This window comes from Scyliorhinus torazame, chromosome 4 (assembly GCF_047496885.1).
Source record: "Scyliorhinus torazame isolate Kashiwa2021f chromosome 4, sScyTor2.1, whole genome shotgun sequence".
Classification (NCBI taxonomy): domain Eukaryota; kingdom Metazoa; phylum Chordata; class Chondrichthyes; order Carcharhiniformes; family Scyliorhinidae; genus Scyliorhinus; species Scyliorhinus torazame.
The window spans coordinates 325,519,613-325,537,378 of record NC_092710.1 but is presented as its reverse complement, the minus strand read 5'-3'; the positions used below and the strand labels follow the sequence as shown (position 1 = coordinate 325,537,378).

The following is a 17,766-nucleotide window of genomic DNA, read 5'->3' as shown; positions in this document are numbered from 1 at the left end:
ATAAATTGCCCTTAATGTCCAAAATTGCCCTTGGTGTTGGGTGGAGGTATTGAGTTTGGGTAGGGTGCTCTTTCCAAGAGCCGGTGCAGACTCAAAGGGCCGAATGGCCTCCTTCTGCACTGTAAATTCAATGATAATCTATGATTAATCTAGGACAAAGGTTCGGCACGACATCGTAGGCCGAAGGGCCTGTTCTGTGCTGTATTTTCTATGTTCTATTTTCTATGTTCTATGTTTGCTCAAGAGTCGCCAGGTATCTTTCGACACCGCCACAAGGTTCAGAACCGAATACTGATCAAGGACTCAATACACCAATTAGTAAGTTCAAAAGTTCATTTATTTACACACAGTCAAATCTACTCATGCATAAACTCTACAAACTAAACTACCACTCTTACTAAAGCTTATACTTAGCTTCGGGTGCCCACTCAGTCAGAGGAACAATGGCCGTTGCTCGATTCTGAGGCTGCTGGGTTGAGCTGTTTACAGGGTAGCAACTAGGAGCGTTTATCTCGTAGCGTGCGTTGACTTGGAATTTACTTGGCCTGATGTAGCTGCTAGGCTGGTTTCTCTCTTCGCTGAGAGCCAAAGCCAAAGGAACTTTTATACTAAAAAGGGCTTCGCGCGCTTTTGGGCGGGCCTTAAACTTGGCCTCAATTAATTGGGTCTTTCCCCAATCATTCATATCGATCTTCCTACAATAGAGGGGTGGTTCCCTGATCGCTGGGCGTGTCCTGTGACTGTTAGTTTGCTTTGTTTTAGTCTCTTCTGGCGCCGGGGTGTCTGCCTTAACATTGTGTATCTAAATGTTTCCCTTTTGTCCCCGGAGATGGCTCATTAGGATGTAGATGGCTTAGCAGTTTCTGTCCTGTCTGAGAGCTTAAGGTTCTAATCAACAGACAGTGCTTTCACCTGCTTGTTTCTTAGTATTGTCCAATTTTCCCTGCATTCTCTGCAAGTGTCCATTTTGTAATCGGGACATGGCCATCCCAGATGGCAACAGATTAGCCATGCTAAATTACTCCATAGTGTTCAAAGGTTGGGTAGGGTTACAGGGATAAGGCAGGGCCTAGGTAGGGTGCTCTTTCGGAGGGACGGTGCAGATTTGATGGGCCGAATGGCCTCCTTCTGCACTGTGCGGATTCTATGATTTATAGGAGGCCTCCTCCATGCCCCTCAAGTGTTCTCCATGGCCAGTCACCTAGCATGCACTGTATATAGTCCTCAGGGGCCAATGGGAAACATTTTAAAATCACAGAAAAAAATTAAAGCGCTAACCATTTAATAAAACCCGAAATTTAAACACACTATCATTGATGTTGGAAAGGAAAAAAGACTACTCCAGCCCAAAAAAATGTAATCCGTTACTTGCCTATTAGGTTTGAAAACAATCAAGGAACCACTTGAAAGTCATATTCTGTTATTACAGCCATTTACATTTTTATTTGTTCTTGGATCAATAGGCCACCTGTGAGCGCCGGCTGAGCTGAAGTCATTTTCTCGCTTTTCAAACCAAGCCACAAAATTCTGGCTACAACTATCATAACAAAATCTTCCAGCAACACTGCCTGAAACAGACGGAACAGAATGGTATCTCCTTTCCATTGTAAAGCAGAGTGAAGGTCATTCAATAGAGGGGAGCAAGTACAGAAGTTTTTTTAACTTTCAAAGGCAGGGTTATTTTCGAACAGCCAGAGCTGTCAATCAATTATATTTCAGCACAAAACATGATAGCAGAAGCTGACAGAACCTTTTTTTATACAAACATTTTTAATGCATCAACACACTTTTGACAACTGTAAAAGTACTATAATGCATGATAACAATTGCTCAATTTAACGCTCAGCTTAGCTTTTGAGGACGTAGTAGCACTGCTGCCTCACAGCGCGAGGGACCCGGTTCAATTCCTTTTTTTAAAAAATCTTTTTTTTATTATTACTTTTTCTGAGTTACAAATCCAGGGCTCAGAGTGTGTACAGGGGCGAATCCCTAATCCAGCTACTTGCCTGCTCCAAAAACCAATTTATATTCAAATTGAATCCAATTCATGGTCTCCACAATAGAGACATACCAGATCTGAGCCAAAAGGCAGTGCAGATACTACACTTGATCTTAGCCAAATGGCCGAGAAGCGATGACCCGGTTCAATTCCGTCCTTGTGTGTGGAGTTTGCACGTGCAGGTTAGGTGGAATGGCCATGCTGAATTGCTCCTTAGTGTCCAGGAATGTGCAGGTTAGGTGGGATTACGGGGATGGTGGGGTTACGGGGATGTGGGACGGGGATTGGCCTACGCTAATGCGATGGATGGGTGGGTGCTCTTTCAGAGGGTTGGTGCAGATTCGAACGGCCAAATGGCCTCCTTCTGCACTGTAGGAATTCTATGGATTCCAGTGATGAATTACTCCTCACAGGGTTCCCCCAGTCGTGAGAAACTCTCCATTTTGTATCGGGCTTACCCGCACCAGCAGATGAAAATATTGTGCAGGAAGAAATACAGTTTATTTGTCTAGTCCTCACAATGGGGATCATTGACCTCAGAAGAGGTACATGTGCATTTTGCACCCAAAGCCTTTCCAACCGACCAACATGCCAGACAAAAATGGTGTGGCATCGGGAAGTGTTACGGGTCAGAGTTCAGGGAACCCCAAAGTGTAGCATGGAGTTCAACTGACCCACAACTTTTAATAGATTGTGGTGTGGGGAGCACACGGCGCACTCTACAGGTATGGTACAGCATAAATGGACAAGTGTTTTTTAAAACAAAACAATGTTTATTCTATCAGCTCAAGTTAACCTTTTTAAAACAACCATTGAATATCTTAACACCCATTAATTCAAAGATAACCCACAAAAACTAAGTAATCGTTTCAGCTGTCCTTTTAACATCCAAAAGACTGAACCAACCTTCAAACAGGAGCACATTAGGTTACATTCAATATATATAGTGAGAAAGGGTTCAACCATGCTGCTGCTTTTGGTTACTTCAGCTACAGCCACAGCCCCTTTGTCTTCTTCATGCAGCTCACTGGAAACACACAGACACACCCAAACTGCTCTCTCAAACTGAAACTCAAAAAGCAGAAGTATACCTCAGTTCCCCCCACACTCTGACATCACTTCAGTAACATGAGCAGTTCCATTTATTAAAGGCACATTTCTTAAACACCCATTTCTTAAAGGTACTCTCACATGACAGAAGGCACAGGGAAATTATTATCCAGCAAAAAAAAACTAAGTTCAGCATTTCACGACCCAATGCACACCTCCATTGGGAGACCAAACTTCAGCCCATTTATGCTTGTCCAAAATAATGGATGGAATATTAGATAGCTGAAGGGAACTGCAATTGCACACTGTAGAATCTAAGAACTAAACTTCTTTTTCTCAATTGTAGGAGAATCTGGTGTTCACATTCTTCCCACTCTTAGTCCCTCAATGACCTCTCATTGACAGCTCCTCACCACATCAGAAAAAGTTATTTCACTTCCTCTTTTTCTCAGCAGAAAGCACTCAGTTCCTTTTGGTGTGGTGATGAGCTGTCAATCACAGCAAGAGTATTTATAATCATTGTGGTTAGCATCAAAACAGGGTAATTGAGATTCATTCAAGCATGAAGGGAAAGATAAATTAGCAAACCCCTGAAGCAGCTGTGCATGGATCAATAAAACTGCCATCACTGCCTAGGGAAATGTATTGCTCTGTGAAATTAAATAGGAGTTTTGCATTTCAAAGGCTATTAAGGGATTTGAAACCCTTTGAAGTGTACTTGGTTTTCAAAGAAGCATCTGACACTTGTCACAGTTGCTGCTTTAAAAACGTTTGTGTGAGGTAGGTGATGTCAGGGAGGGGCAAGTGAAAATACAGTGATTTGTCACTCGACTGGCTGGACTGTTCTACAGCTTTCAGGCAGGGGTGACTAATGAGGGGTCTGATGGGTTAGGTCACCTTCATGTGTATGTGCTGCGGGATGGGGTGCCCCATTATTGTGTAGTAGGGTGGTTTTGGGGGGAGGATGGCTCTACTTGTCAGTGGGGGGGAGGGGGGGGGTGGGGGGGGGGGGGGAAAGAGTGGGCTTCGAATTTGGCATCTCATAATCTGATAATTGATCAGGGGTGGGATTCTGCGAAAACCGGCGGCGCGGGCAACTCTGGCGGGAAGGATTGGCGTGAACCACTCCGGCGTCAGGCCGTCCCGAAGGTGCATAACCCTCCGCACCTTCAGGGGCTAGGCTGGCCGGTCAACGGATTATGATCAGTATATATAATGGTGTCAGACGAATTGCTGGTCACATGAATGTGAAAATGTTGCAAAGCCAGCACCAAACTCAAAGTCTCCTTCTCAATCGTCGAATACTTTTTCTGGTGAGAATTCAATTTCTTTGAAAAATAACCAACAAGCCGCTCTAGCCCTTCGTCGTCGTCATGTAGAAGCACCGCACCTACATCCACATCACTCGCATCAACAGCCACTTTGAATGGTCTGGTATAATTTGGGATGACTAACACAGGAGCAGTGGTTAACACAGCCTTCAGGCCGTCAAATGCCTTTTGACACTCCGTTGTCCACTGGAATTTGTTACGCTTCTTGAGCAAGTCCGTAAGTGGAGCGACCACACTGCTAAAATTTGTTACAAATTTCCGGTGAAATCTACTCATACCAAGAAATCGCATTATTTCCCATCGTGTCAAGGGTATCGGAAACTCCCCAATAACATTTGTTTTCACATCCCGTGGGACCATTCGACCCTGTCTGATTGTATGACCAAAGAAAGTGACTTGGGCTTTTCCAAATTCACTTTTGGCTAGGTTTATCACCAAACCCGCCTCCTGAAGTCGAACAAATAACTCCATCAGATGTTTTAGATTTTCTTTCCATGTCTGGCTGAAAACTACCAGATCGTCGATGTATACCGCACAATTGGGTAATCCTGAAACAACTGTATTAGTTAACCATTGAAATGTGGCTGGGGCGTTTTTCATGCCAAATGGCATAACTTTGAATTGGTATATACCATCTGGAGTCACAAAAGCTGAAATCTCCTTCGCCCTTTCGGATAAAGGTTCCTGCCAGTAACCTTTAAGTAAATCCAATTTGGAAATAAAAGCGGATTGTCCCACTTTCTCAATGCAATCCTCCAAACGTGGGATAGGATAAGAGTCCGTTCTTGTAACTGCATTCACCTTTCTATAGTCCACACACAACTGTTGGGTACCGTCTGGTTTAAGTACCATCACTATGGGTGAGCTCCATTGACTGCAACCCACTTCAATTATGCCATTTTTAAGCATACTCTCAATCTCTTTGTTAACCTGTGCCAATTTTAAAGGATTAAGTCTATATGGGTGTTGTTTGATAGGAACAGCATTTCCCACATCTACATCATGTATAGCCATTTTAGTACTTCCCAATTTATCTCTACAAACCTGCCCTTGTGATATCAATAACTCTTTCAGGTCAGTTCGTTTATCCTCTGGAAGGTAACTGAACAATTTATCCCAATTTTTAAGAACATCCTCGTTTTCCAATTTAATTTGAGGTATGTCAAATTCACAGTCATCTGGATTTGGTTCGTCACTTTCAGTTAGAATCATTAAAACCTCCTTTTTCTCTCCTTCCCTTTCAAAGTACCTTTTTTTAAAAATATATATTTATTCAAATTTTTCAACAGATTTTCAACAAACTCCCCCCCCCCCCCCCCACCAACAAAAAGAAAGAAACAAGAACACAACAATCAAAAATTATACAAAAATTATACATTGGATTTCCCCCATATACAATAACCCCCCATATGACATTTAAAAACACCAATAGGGAAACCCCCCCACCCACCCAAACGCCCCTCCAAAATAAATTCCCCCCCGCCGGCCCTGGGCTGCTGCTGACGTCCTCCTAGCGCTGCGCGTGATAGTCTAGGAACGGTTGCCACCGCCTGAGGAACCCCTGCACAGAGCCTCACAAGGCAAACTTTATCCTCTCCAGCTTGATGAACCCTGCCATGTCATTGATACAAGCTTCCACACTAGGGGGCTTCGCATCTTTCCATAGTAGCAAAATCCCCCGCCGGGCTACCAGGGACGCAAAGGTCAGAATACCGGCGGCCTCTTTCGCCTCCTGCACTCCCGGCTCGTCCATTATCCCAAATAATGCCAACCCCCAGGTCGGCTTGACCCAGGCTTTCACCACCTTGGACGTAGTCTTCGCAAAACCCCTCCAAAAACCCATCCAGTGCCGGGCACGACCAGAACATATGGACGTGATTTCCCGGGCTTCCCGAGCACCTGCCACATCTGTCCTCCACCCCAAAGAACCTACACAACCTCGCCCCTGTCATATGCGGTCTGTGAGTAACTTTGAACTGCATTAGGCTGAGCCTGGCGCAAGAGAAGGAAGAATTAACCCTACTCAGGGCATCAGTCCACAGACCCATAGCTATCTCCTCCCCCAGCTCCTCCTCCCACTTGCCCTTTAACTCCTCCACCTTCTGCTCCTGGTAAATCGTCGAAACTTTGTCTTCTCCAACCCATACACCCGAAATCACCCTGTCCTGAATCCCATGTGCCGGGAGCAGCGGGAATTCCCTCACCTGCCGCCTCACAAACGCCATCACTTGCATGTACCTGAAAGCGTTTCCCGGGGGTAGCCCAAACTTCTCCTCCAGCGCCCCTAGGCTCGCAAACGTCCCATCGATGAACAGGTCCCCCATTCATCTAATCCCTGCCCGACGCCAGCTCCGAAATCCCCCATCCATCCTTCCCGGGACGAACCGATGATTCTCCCGAATCGGGGACCAAACCGAGGCTCTCACCTCGCCCCTGTGTCGCCTACACTGCCCCAGAACTTCAGCGTCGCCGCCACCACCGGACTCATGGTGTACCTTGTCGGCGAATGCGGCAGCGGTGCCTTCACCAGCGCCCTCAGGCTTGTCCCACAACAGGACGCCATCTCTAACCTCTTCCACGCCGCCCCCTCTCCCTCCATTACTTACGGATCATCGCCACATTGGCTGCCCAATAATAGCCGCACAAATTCAGCAGCGCTAGCCCCCCCTGTCCCTGCTATGCTCCAGAAACACACTCTTCACCCTCGGGGTCTTATTCGCCCACACAAAACCCATGATGCTCCTACTTACCCGTTTGAAAAAGGCCTTGGGGATCATAATGGGAAGGCACTGGAACACAGAGAAACCTCGGGAGCACCGTCATTTTGACCGACTGCACCCTACCCGCTAGCGAGAGTGGCAGCACATCCCAGCTTTTAAAATCCTACTCCATCTGCTCCACCAACCGCATCAAATTGAGCCTGTGCAAGGCCCTCCCAACTCCTAGCTACTTGGATCCCTAGATACCGAAAGCTCCTTTCCGCTCTCTTCAGCGGTAGCTCGTCTATCCCCCTTCCCTGGTCTCCTGAATGCACCACAAAGAGTTCACTCTTCCCTACGTTGAGTTTATACCCCGAAAAGTCCCCAAACTCCCTTAGGATCCGCATGACCTCCGCCATCCCCTCCACTGGATCTGCCACATACAGCAACAGGTCGTCAGCATACAACAACACCCGGTGTTCCTCTTCCCCCCCCCCCCCCCCCCCCCCCCCCCCCGCCGGACCAGTCCCCTCCATTTTCTGGACTCCCTCAGTGCCATGGCCAGAGGCTCAATAGCCAGTGCAAACAACAAGGGGGATAGGGAGCACCCCTGCCTCGTCCCCCGGTACAGCCGAAAGTACTCCGACCTCCGCCGATTCGGAGCCACACTAGCCACCGGAGCTCTATATAGCAGCCTGACCCAACTGATGAACCCCTCCCCGAACCCAAACCTCCGCAGCACTTCCCAAAGATACTCCCACTCCACCCTATCAAAGGCCTTCTCCGCGTCCATAGCTGCCACTACCTCCGCTTCCCCCTCCACCGGGGGCATCATAATCACATTGAGGAGCCTCCGCACATTTGTATTTAATTGCCTACCCTTCACAAATCCCGTCTCGTCCTCATGAATCACCCCCGGGACATAGTCCTCAATTCTCGTAGCCAGCACCTTCGCCAGCAACTTAGCATCAACATTGAGGAGTGAGATCGGTCTATACGACCCACAATGCAGTGGATCCTTGTCCCGCTTCAGGATCAAAGAAATTAGCGCCCTAGACATTGTCGGGGCAAGGTCCCCCCCTCCCTCGCCTTATTGAAAGTCCTCCCTAGCAACGGGCCCAGCAGGTCCACGTATTTCCTGTAGAGTTCAACCGGGAACCCATCCGGCCCCGGGGCCTTCCCCGCCTGCATGCTCCCCAATCCTTTAACCAGCTCCTCCAGCCCAATCGGCGCCCCCAAACCAGCCACCTCCTCCTCCTCCACCCTCGGGAACCTCAGCTGATCCAGGAATCGTCGCATCCCCATCTCCCCCGCTGGGGGCTCAGACCTGTACAGATCCCCATAGAAGTCCCTAAATACCTTGTTTATTCTCACCGCACTCCGCACCGTATTCCCCCCTCGATCCTTAACTCCACCAATCTCCCTCGCTGCCTCCCTCTTACGAAGCTGATGTGCCAGCATCCAACTCGCCTTCTCCCCATACTCATACGTCACCCTCTGCGCTTTCCTCCACTGTGCCTCTGCTTTCCCCGTGGTCAACAGGTCGAACTCCATCTGGAGGTTCCGTCGCTCCCTGAGTAGCTCCTCCTCGGGGGCTTCTGCATACCTCCTGTCCACCCTTAAAATCTCCCCCACCAACCTCTCCCTCTCCCTCCCCTCCCTCTTCTCCCTGTGGGCCCGAATGGAGATTAGCTCTCCCCTGACCACCGCCTTCAGCGCCTCCCAGACTACCCCCACCTCACCTCCCCGTTGTCGTTGGCCTCCAAATATCTTTCAATGCACCCCTGCACCCGCCCGCACACCCCCTCATCCGCCAATAGTCCCACATCAAGGCGCCACAGCGGGCGCTGGTCCCTCTCCTCTCCCAACTCCAGCTCTACCCAATACAGGGTGTGGTCCGAGATGGCTATGGCCGAATATTCCGTTCCCTCCACTTTCGGGATTAGCGTCCGACTCAAAATTTTTAAAAAATCTATCCGGGAGTAGGCTCTATGGACGTGGGAAAAGAAGGAAAATTCCCTGGCCAGCGGCCTGACAAGCTTCCATGGATCCACTCCCCCCGTCTGGTCCATAAGCCCCCTCAGCACCTTGGCCGCAGCCGGCCTCTTACCCGTCCTGGACCTAGAACGGTACAGTGCTGGGTCCAGCACTGTGTTGAAGTCCCCCCCCATTATCAAGCTTCCTACCTCCAGATCCGGAATCCAACCCAGCATGTGTTTCATAAATCCGGCATCATCCCAATTCGGGACATATACGTTCACCAGTACCACCCGCACCCCCTGCAACCTACCGCTCACCATCACATATCGGCCTCCATTATCCACTACAATATTCAGTGCCTCAAACGACACCCGCTTCCCCACCAGAATTGCAACCCCTCTGTTCTTCACATCCAGCCCTGAATGAAAGACCTGCCCTACCCATCCCTTTCTCAGCCTAACCTGATCTGCCACCTTCAGATGTGTCTCCTGGAGCATAACCACGTTTGCCTTCAGTCCCTTTAAGTGCGCGAACACCCAGGCCCTCTTGACTGGCCCGTTCAGGCCCCTCACATTCCAAGTTATCAGCCGGATTGGGGGGCTACTCGCCCACCAGCCCTTGCCGACGAGCCATCTCCTTTTCTAGGCCAGCCACGTGCCCGCGCCTCCCGCACCCTCCAGTCCCCCAGGCGGCGGATCCCCGCCCTGACTACCTCTCCTACTTCAAGCTCCCCTTCGGCCAATGCAGCAGCAACCCTGTTCCCCCCCTCCCCCTCCCCCATCCCCCCGCTAGATCCACATCTAGCCATTTTGCTCCCCCCTGACACTCCCGTAAGTCAGCTGACTCCTGCTGACCCCGGCCTCTCCCGCCATTCCATCGACCCCCCAGTGTGAGAATCCCCCCTCCCCTTGGCAGTCAGTGTGCGCTCCTCTCCAGCACCGCCCTTCCCCCCCCCCCCCCCCCGGTCCCACCCCCATCCTTCCCTGACGCGGGAAAAAGTCCCCGCTTTCTTGAGCCGGCCCCGCCCCCTCTGGCGCAGCTCATTTTTGCGGCCTTACCCCAACTCCCCATCCCCGGGCCTCCACTCCCCCTCCTCCTCCGTGGGGGCCTGGCCCTCCAACACCGACGCCCACACTCTCCCACAGCCGCCACATCAAATCCATTCACTCATCCCCACCCAGCACTCAAACCAAGAGAACATTCCCCAAACGCAATAAACACAGTAAACATCCCCCCACGACAAACCCTCAATTTGAGTCCAACTTTTCAGTCTGTATAAAGTTCCATGCCTCATCGGGCGTTTCAAAATAGTGGTGCCGTTCTTGGTACGTGACCCACAATCGCGCTGGCTGCAGCATACCGAACTTCACCCCCTTCCGATGGAGCACTGCCTTAGCCCGATTGAAACCAGCTCTCTTCTTAGCCACCTCCGCACTCCAGTCCTAGTAAATTCGGATCTCCGTGTTCTCCCACCTGCTGCTCCGCTCTTTTTTGGACACACTCTTCTCAGGACACACTCTCTGTCCATAAAGCGGTGGAACCCCACCACTACAGCCCTTGGCGGCTCGTTGGCTTTAGGTCTCCTTGCCAGGACCCGATGAGCCCCATCCAGCTCCAGGGGCCTCGAGAAAGCTCCCGCGCCCATCAGCGAATTGAGCATCGTGCTCATATATGCCCCGGCATCGGGCCCCTCCACCCCTTCAGAGAGACCCAGAATCCGAAGATTCTTCCTCCTCGACCTATTCCCCAGGTCCTCGAATTTTTCCACCCACCTCTTGTGCAGCGCCTCATGCGCCTCCACCTTCACCGCCAGGCCCAAGATCTCATCCTCGTTCTCCGAGGCTTTTTGCCGCACCTCCCGGATCGCCGCCCCTTTGTCCTTCTGGGTCTCCACAAGCTTCTCAATCGCCGCCTTCATTGGCGCCAGCATTTCTGTCTTCAGCTCCTCAAAGCAGCGTTTAAGAAACTCCTGCTGCTCCTGCGACCACTGCGCCCACGCTGTTTGGTCCCCACCTGCCGCCATCTTGCTTTTCCTCCCTCGCACTTTTTGCTGCCCCAGGATCACTTTTTTAACCGCTCCACTCCTGGCCCAATTCATATAATGTCGGGGGGACCTTGCTGTCACCTTCCCACACTGGACGCCGTCGAACAATTGCCGTTGGGGCCCCTCTGGAGAGTCCAAAAGTCCGTTCCCAGCGGGAGCTGCCGAACGTGCGACCTACCTAGGCATAGCCGCAACCGGAAGTCTCAAAGTATCTTTTAAGCATATTCACATGACACACTCGGTGAGTCTTCCTTCTATCTGGTGTTTTTAACCACATAATTCACCTCACTTAATTTCCTTTCAATCTGATAAGGTCCACAAAACCTAGCTTTTAAAGGCTCATCTACCACTGGTAACAACACTGAAACTTTATCTCCACTGGCAAAACTACGAACTTTGGATTTCTTGTCTACTACCTGTTTCATCACATTTTGTGCAACTTTCAGATGTTCACTAGCCAATTCACCTACTCTATTTAATCGTTCCCTAAAATTTGACACGTAATCCAATAATGTTATTTCCGATTTCTCACCCACCAATTTTTCCTTAATCAATTTAAGTGGTCCTCTTACCTCATGACCAAAAATTAGTTCAAAAGGACTAAATTTGGTTGACTCATTAGGTGCATCCCTAATTGCAAACAGTACGAATGGAATTCCTTTATCCCAATCCTCTGGATAATCTTGGCAATAAGCCCTTAACATTGTCTTTAATGTCTGATGCCACCTTTCTAAAACTCTGTGCGATTCTGGATGGTATGCAGTTGATTTAAATTGTTTTATTCCTTAGCTATCCTTAACTTCTTTGAATAACTTTGAGGTAAAATTTGATCCTTGATCCGATTGTATTTCTCTGGGTAGTCCATATCTAGTAAAGAATTTAAGTAACTCCTCCACAATCTTTTTTGCTGTAATATTACATACTGGAATGGCCTCTGGAAACCTGGTAGACACATCCATTATAGTCAAAAGATATTGATTCCCACTTTTTGTTTTAGGAAGCGGTCCTACACAATCAATTAGGACCCTTGTAAAAGGTTATTCAAATTCTGGAATGGGTATTAAGGGCGCTGGTTTGATCACTGCTTGAGGTATCCCTATCACTTGATATGTGTGACATGATTGATAAAATTTAACTACACCTTTATGTAGTCCAGGCTAATAAAAATGTTTCTGGATTTTAGCTTGAGTTTTCCTTATCCCCAAATGACCTCCCACTGGTACCTCATGTGCCACTCGCAACACCTCCTTTCTATATCCTATATATATAGCAATACTACTTGATGAACTTCTGCCCACTTTTCATCCGTCTGCATATGTACAGGTCTCCATTTTCTCATCAAGACATCACTTTTACGTTAATAACACTCTGGTATACTCTCAGATTCCTCTTCCGTATATGCTTTCTGATATATCCGTTTTATTTCTAAATCTTTGTTATAACTCCGCCAATTTTCCTGAACTAAAAATATCCGCCTCATCCTCCACCTGTTCTTGTTCTTTTTCAACCATCTGATCAAAAATCGTTTCTGATAATTGCACTTCCACTTCATCTTCACTCTTTGATTTCTCCTCTTGTCTTAACCTGTGAGTTTGCGACCTTGTTACTACACAATCTGGAAAAATCCCAGCATATTTGTCCTTCAACACTTCAGTTGTCTGATTTTCCACTGGCTTATCAACCACAGTAGGCATCACTCCCACTTGCGATCCAGCTATATCATTACCCAAGATAAACTATATTCCTGGACAAGATAGTTTCTCTATTACTCCTACCACCACTTCACCACTCTTCACTGGACTTTCCAACCTTTCCTTATATAATGGAACGCTACTCCTCTCACCCTGAATTCCATATATCACCACCTTTTCTGGCAACATTCTTCCCAAACTACATAATTCCTCATCTCTTACCATTATAGATTGACTAGCTCCCGTATCTCTTAAAATTGTGACTTTTTTTACCTGCACTCCTGATACACATGAGTAAACTTTACCCACACAAGTAAATTATTTAAAGAGAACTGGCACCTTCTTATCAATCACCTCTTGATCAGGCTGTACAATCTTTTGCACCTCCTTCGCTTCCCTTGGACTTTCCTTTACCATTCTAACAAACCCCACTGTCTTATCCTGTTTTACCACATCAGCCTTCCCAGTGCTTTTCTTCAACCACCAACACTGTGACTTTACATGTCCTAGTTTATTACAGTGAAAACATTTGAAACTTTTCATTTCTCTTCCACCCTCCTGGATTTCTTTTTTAATCTGAGGTACATTCTCCTTATTATCTCCCATCAGATCACCTTTACCTTTACCACTTGAGTATTTCTCATATCCCCAGTTTCTATCCCTCACAGGCTGAAACTGATGTCGGAAACCAAGCTTTGATTTATGAACTAATTCATAATCATCTGCCATTTCTGCTGCTAATCTCGCAGTTTTAACCCTCTGCTCTTCCACATGAGTTCTCACTACATCAGGAATTGAATTTTTAAACTCCTCCAAAAGTATAATTTCTCTGAGATCTTCATACGTTTGGTCTATTTTCAAAGCCCTTATCCACCTATCCAAATTACTCTGTTTGAGCCTTTCAAACTCCATGTATGTTTGACCAAATTCTTTCCTTAAATTTCTAAACCTTTGTCTGTAAGCTTCAGGCACTAGTTCGTATGCACCTAAGATGGATTTTTTTCACCTCTTCATACGTTTCAGATGCCTCCTCCGGTAATGATGCAAACACTTCACTAGCTCTACCTACCAGCTTTGTTTGAATCAGTAATACCCACATGTCCTGTGGCCATTTCATTTGTTTAGCTACCTTCTCAAATGAAATGAAAAAGGCTTCTACCTCTTCCTCGTCAAACCTTGGCAATGCTTGGACATATTTAAATAGATCCCCACCACATCTTTGACTGTGACGCTCTGTCTCACTATCCTCATCAATCTCATCCAACTGTACGTTTCCCTTTACATCTGCCAATATTAACTAACTGACATATTTCATCGCCATTTTCCGAAGTTCAAACTCTCTCTCTTTATCTTTTTCCATGATCTGTATCTCCCTTTCTATTTCTTTTTGTTCTGCTCGGGCTATTCTTTCTTTTTCTTTTTGTTCTGCCAGGGCTATTCTTTCTTTTTCTCTCATTGCATATTCAAGCTGCTTTAAATCTTTTTCATGTTCAAGTTGCTTTAATTCTTTTTCATGTTCAAGTTGCTTAATCTGCAACTGGAGCTTTGCCATTACTAATGAGTCAGACTGTATCTCAGGCAAATGTAAATGCTCAGCTAGCGCGGTACGTACCTCATCGTTTCGCATTTTGTCTGGCAATGTTAACTGCAATGTTTTTGCCAAATCTAACAGTCTGGTTTTAGTCTATGTCCGTAAGGTACTGCGTGTTACCGTGTCCACCCCCAAAAACTTCTGAGCCTCTGAAAGAGCAATTGTCCACAACACACTCCCCACGTAAACTAGAATACCACACCTGAAAAGCAATCACACTATATGCTCACCCCTCACCGTCTTTAAGTTCACTAAGCCAATCCAATAGATAGGCTTTTATCCTCCTCGAGCCCCCACTTGTTATGGGTCAGAATTTAGAGAACCCCAAAGTGTAGCATGGAGTTCAACTGACCCATAACTTTTAATAGTTTGTGTGGGGAGCACACGGCGCACTCTACAGGTGTGATACAGCATAAATGGACAAGTGTTTTTTAAAACAAAACAATGTTTATTCTATCAACTCAAGTTAACCTTTTTAAAACAACCATTGAATATCTTAACACCCATTAATTCAAAGATAACCCACAAAAACTAAATAATCGTTTCAGCTGTCCTTTTAACATCCAAAAGACTGAACCAACCTTCAAACAGGAGCACATTAGGTTTCATTCAATATATATAGTGAGAAAGGGTTCAACCATGCTGCTGCTTTTGGTTACTTCAGCTACAGCCCCTTTGCCTTCTTCATGCAGCTCACTGGAAACACACAGACACACCCAAGCTGCTCTCTCAAACTGAAACTCAAAAACTCAGCTCCCCCCACACTCTGACATCACTTCAGTAACATGAGCAGTTCCATTTATTAAAGGCACATTTCTTAAACACCCATTTCTTAAAGGTACTCTCACATGACAGAAGGCACAGGGAAATTATTATCCAGCAAAATAAAAACTAAGTTCAGCATTTCACGACCCAATGCACACCTCCATTGAGAGACCAAAATTCTGCCCATTTATGCTTGTCCAAAATAATGGATGGAATATTAGATAGCTGAAGGGAACTGCAATTACACACTGTAGAATCTAAGAACTAAACTTATTTTTCTCAATTGTAGGAGAATCTGGTGTTCACATTCTTCCCACTCTTAGTCCCTCAATGACCTCTGATTGACAGCTCCTCACCACATCAGAAAAAGTTATTTCACTTCCTCTTTTTCTCAGCAGAAAGCACTCAGTTCGTTTTGGTGTGGTGATGAGCTGTCAATCACAGCAAGAGTATTTATAATCATTGTGGTTAGCATCAAAATAGGGTAATTGAGATTCATTCAAGCATGAAGGGAAAGATAAATTAGCAAACCCCTGAAGCAGCTGTGCATGGATCAATAAAACTGCCATCACTGCCTAGGGAAATGTATTGCTCTGTGAAATTAAATAGGAGGTTTGCATTTCAAAGGCTCTTAAGGGATTTGAAACCCTTTGAAGTGTACTTGGTTTTCAAAGAAGCATCTGACACTTGTCACAGTTGCTGCTTTAAACACTTTTGTGTGAGGTAGGCGATGTCAGGGAGGGGCAAGTGAAAATGCAGTGATTTGTCACTCGACTGGCTGGACTGTTCTACAGCTTTCAGGCAGGGGTGACTGATGGGGTGACTGATGAGGGGTCTGATGGGTTAGATCACCTTCATGTGTATGTGCTGCGGGATGGGGTACCCTGTTATTCTGTAGTAGGGTGGTTGGGGGGAAGGATGCCTCTACTTGTCAGTGGGGGTGGGGGGGCTCTGATTTTGGCATCTCATAATCTGATAATTGATATGGGGCGGGATTCTTCGGAAACCGGCGGGGGCAGGCAACTCCGGCGCGAAGGAGTGGCATGAACCACTCCGGCGTCAGGCCGCCCCGAAGGTGCGTAATCCTCCGCACCTTCAAGGGCTAGGCTGGCCCCGGAGTGGTTTGCATTGCACCGGCCGGCGCGGAAGGGGCTTGGCGCCATGCCAACTGGCACCGAAGGGCCTCCGCCGGCCGGCGCGGGATGGTGCATGCGCAGGAGCGCCAGCATGTGCTGGCGTCATCCGAGCACATGCGCGGGGCGGGGGGGGTTCGGCTCCGTGTCGGCCATCGCAGACTGTTACAGCGGCCGACGGGGAGGAATAGAGTGCCCCCACGGCAGAGGCCCGCCAGCGGATCGGTGGGCCTCGATCGCGGGCCAGGCCACCATGGGGGCATCCCCCGGGGCCAGATCCCCCCCGCAACCCCCCGTGGAGCCAGGTCCCGCCGGTAAGTACCTGTTGTAATTTACACAGGCGGACCGGCAAATAACGGGCAGCCACTCGGGCCATCGCCGGCTGGAGAATCGCCGGGGGGGCCGCTCCCAACGGCCCCCGACCGGCGCGCTGCGATTCCTGCCCCCACCAAATACCCGGCGCCGGATAATTCGGCAGCCGGCGGGGGTGGGATTCATGCTGCCCCCTGGCAATTCTCCGACCCAGCGGGGGGTCGGAGAAAACCGCCCCAGATACCTTCAGCAATAAATTTAACCGTGACCTCAACAGTAAAATTAGTGTCCAGCGTTCACAATAAATCTGTTGTTGCACTGGAACTGAAAATAGACACAATTATTGTAAAGCAATGAACATTGGCGTTATTACTAGGTTAAGCTCCATTCATGAACAAATGAATAGACTCTGACTCATGCATTATTTCACTTAGATCATGCCAGAAGAAGCTTATTTCTGGAGCATAAACTGTAGCTGGTGCAAGAGGACCGAGCAATTGAGTGCTAATTCTACTGCATAATTTTTCCTGAAGTGCAGACCATATTAAAACGATTCCTCTGTCACATTGCTGAACTAAATTGAGTATAATTGAAAAATGAAAATATTTTGGTCCTCTCGTCAGTACAATCAGCTCACAAAGCAAGATTAACTCAATTACTACCACCACTCAGGCAAACCAACAATTAAAATGTTGTTTCACGCAAAATTCTATTCCAGTATTCGAAATAATTAAGCATTTGAAACTGCAGATTTTTATGCAACATGTCCTCTAACGACAAAGTCATTCAACAGGCACATAAAATGCTGAAAAGCCACACAACAACGAAATAAGAAAACAGGATTGTAGTTTGAGCATGACTCTGAAGTTCTGAGGTATTGTACCGGAAAATATGGCTTTCTTTTCTGAGTCCTAATTATCGCGCAGCGCCACTTTTATTTCAAATTTCCTGTTTATTTCTAAGAAACAATAATATTAACAATTTGTATTTGTACAGCCTTCCTCAAATAGAAATCGTCTCAGGCCATTTCACAGGGTAACTGAATTCCAGACTTAAATAGTGAGGCTTTTCAGTAACAACGAGGGGGGGCACGGTAGCACAGTGGTAGCACAGTGGTAGCACAGTTGCTTCACAGCTCCAGGGACCCCGGTTCGATTCCCGGCTTGGGTCA

The 17,766-nt window shown here is 47.5% G+C and overlaps 1 protein-coding gene and 1 pseudogene across 5 annotated transcripts in view; both read right to left on the bottom strand.

Moving 5' to 3' along the window:
• The window catches only part of kif6 (kinesin family member 6), an 848,078-nt gene that overhangs the window by 623,944 nt on the left and 206,368 nt on the right, over positions 1 to 17,766 (bottom strand). The gene's annotated exons all lie outside the window — the stretch shown is intronic.
• Positions 1,931 to 2,136, bottom strand: LOC140415699 (U2 spliceosomal RNA; annotated as a pseudogene).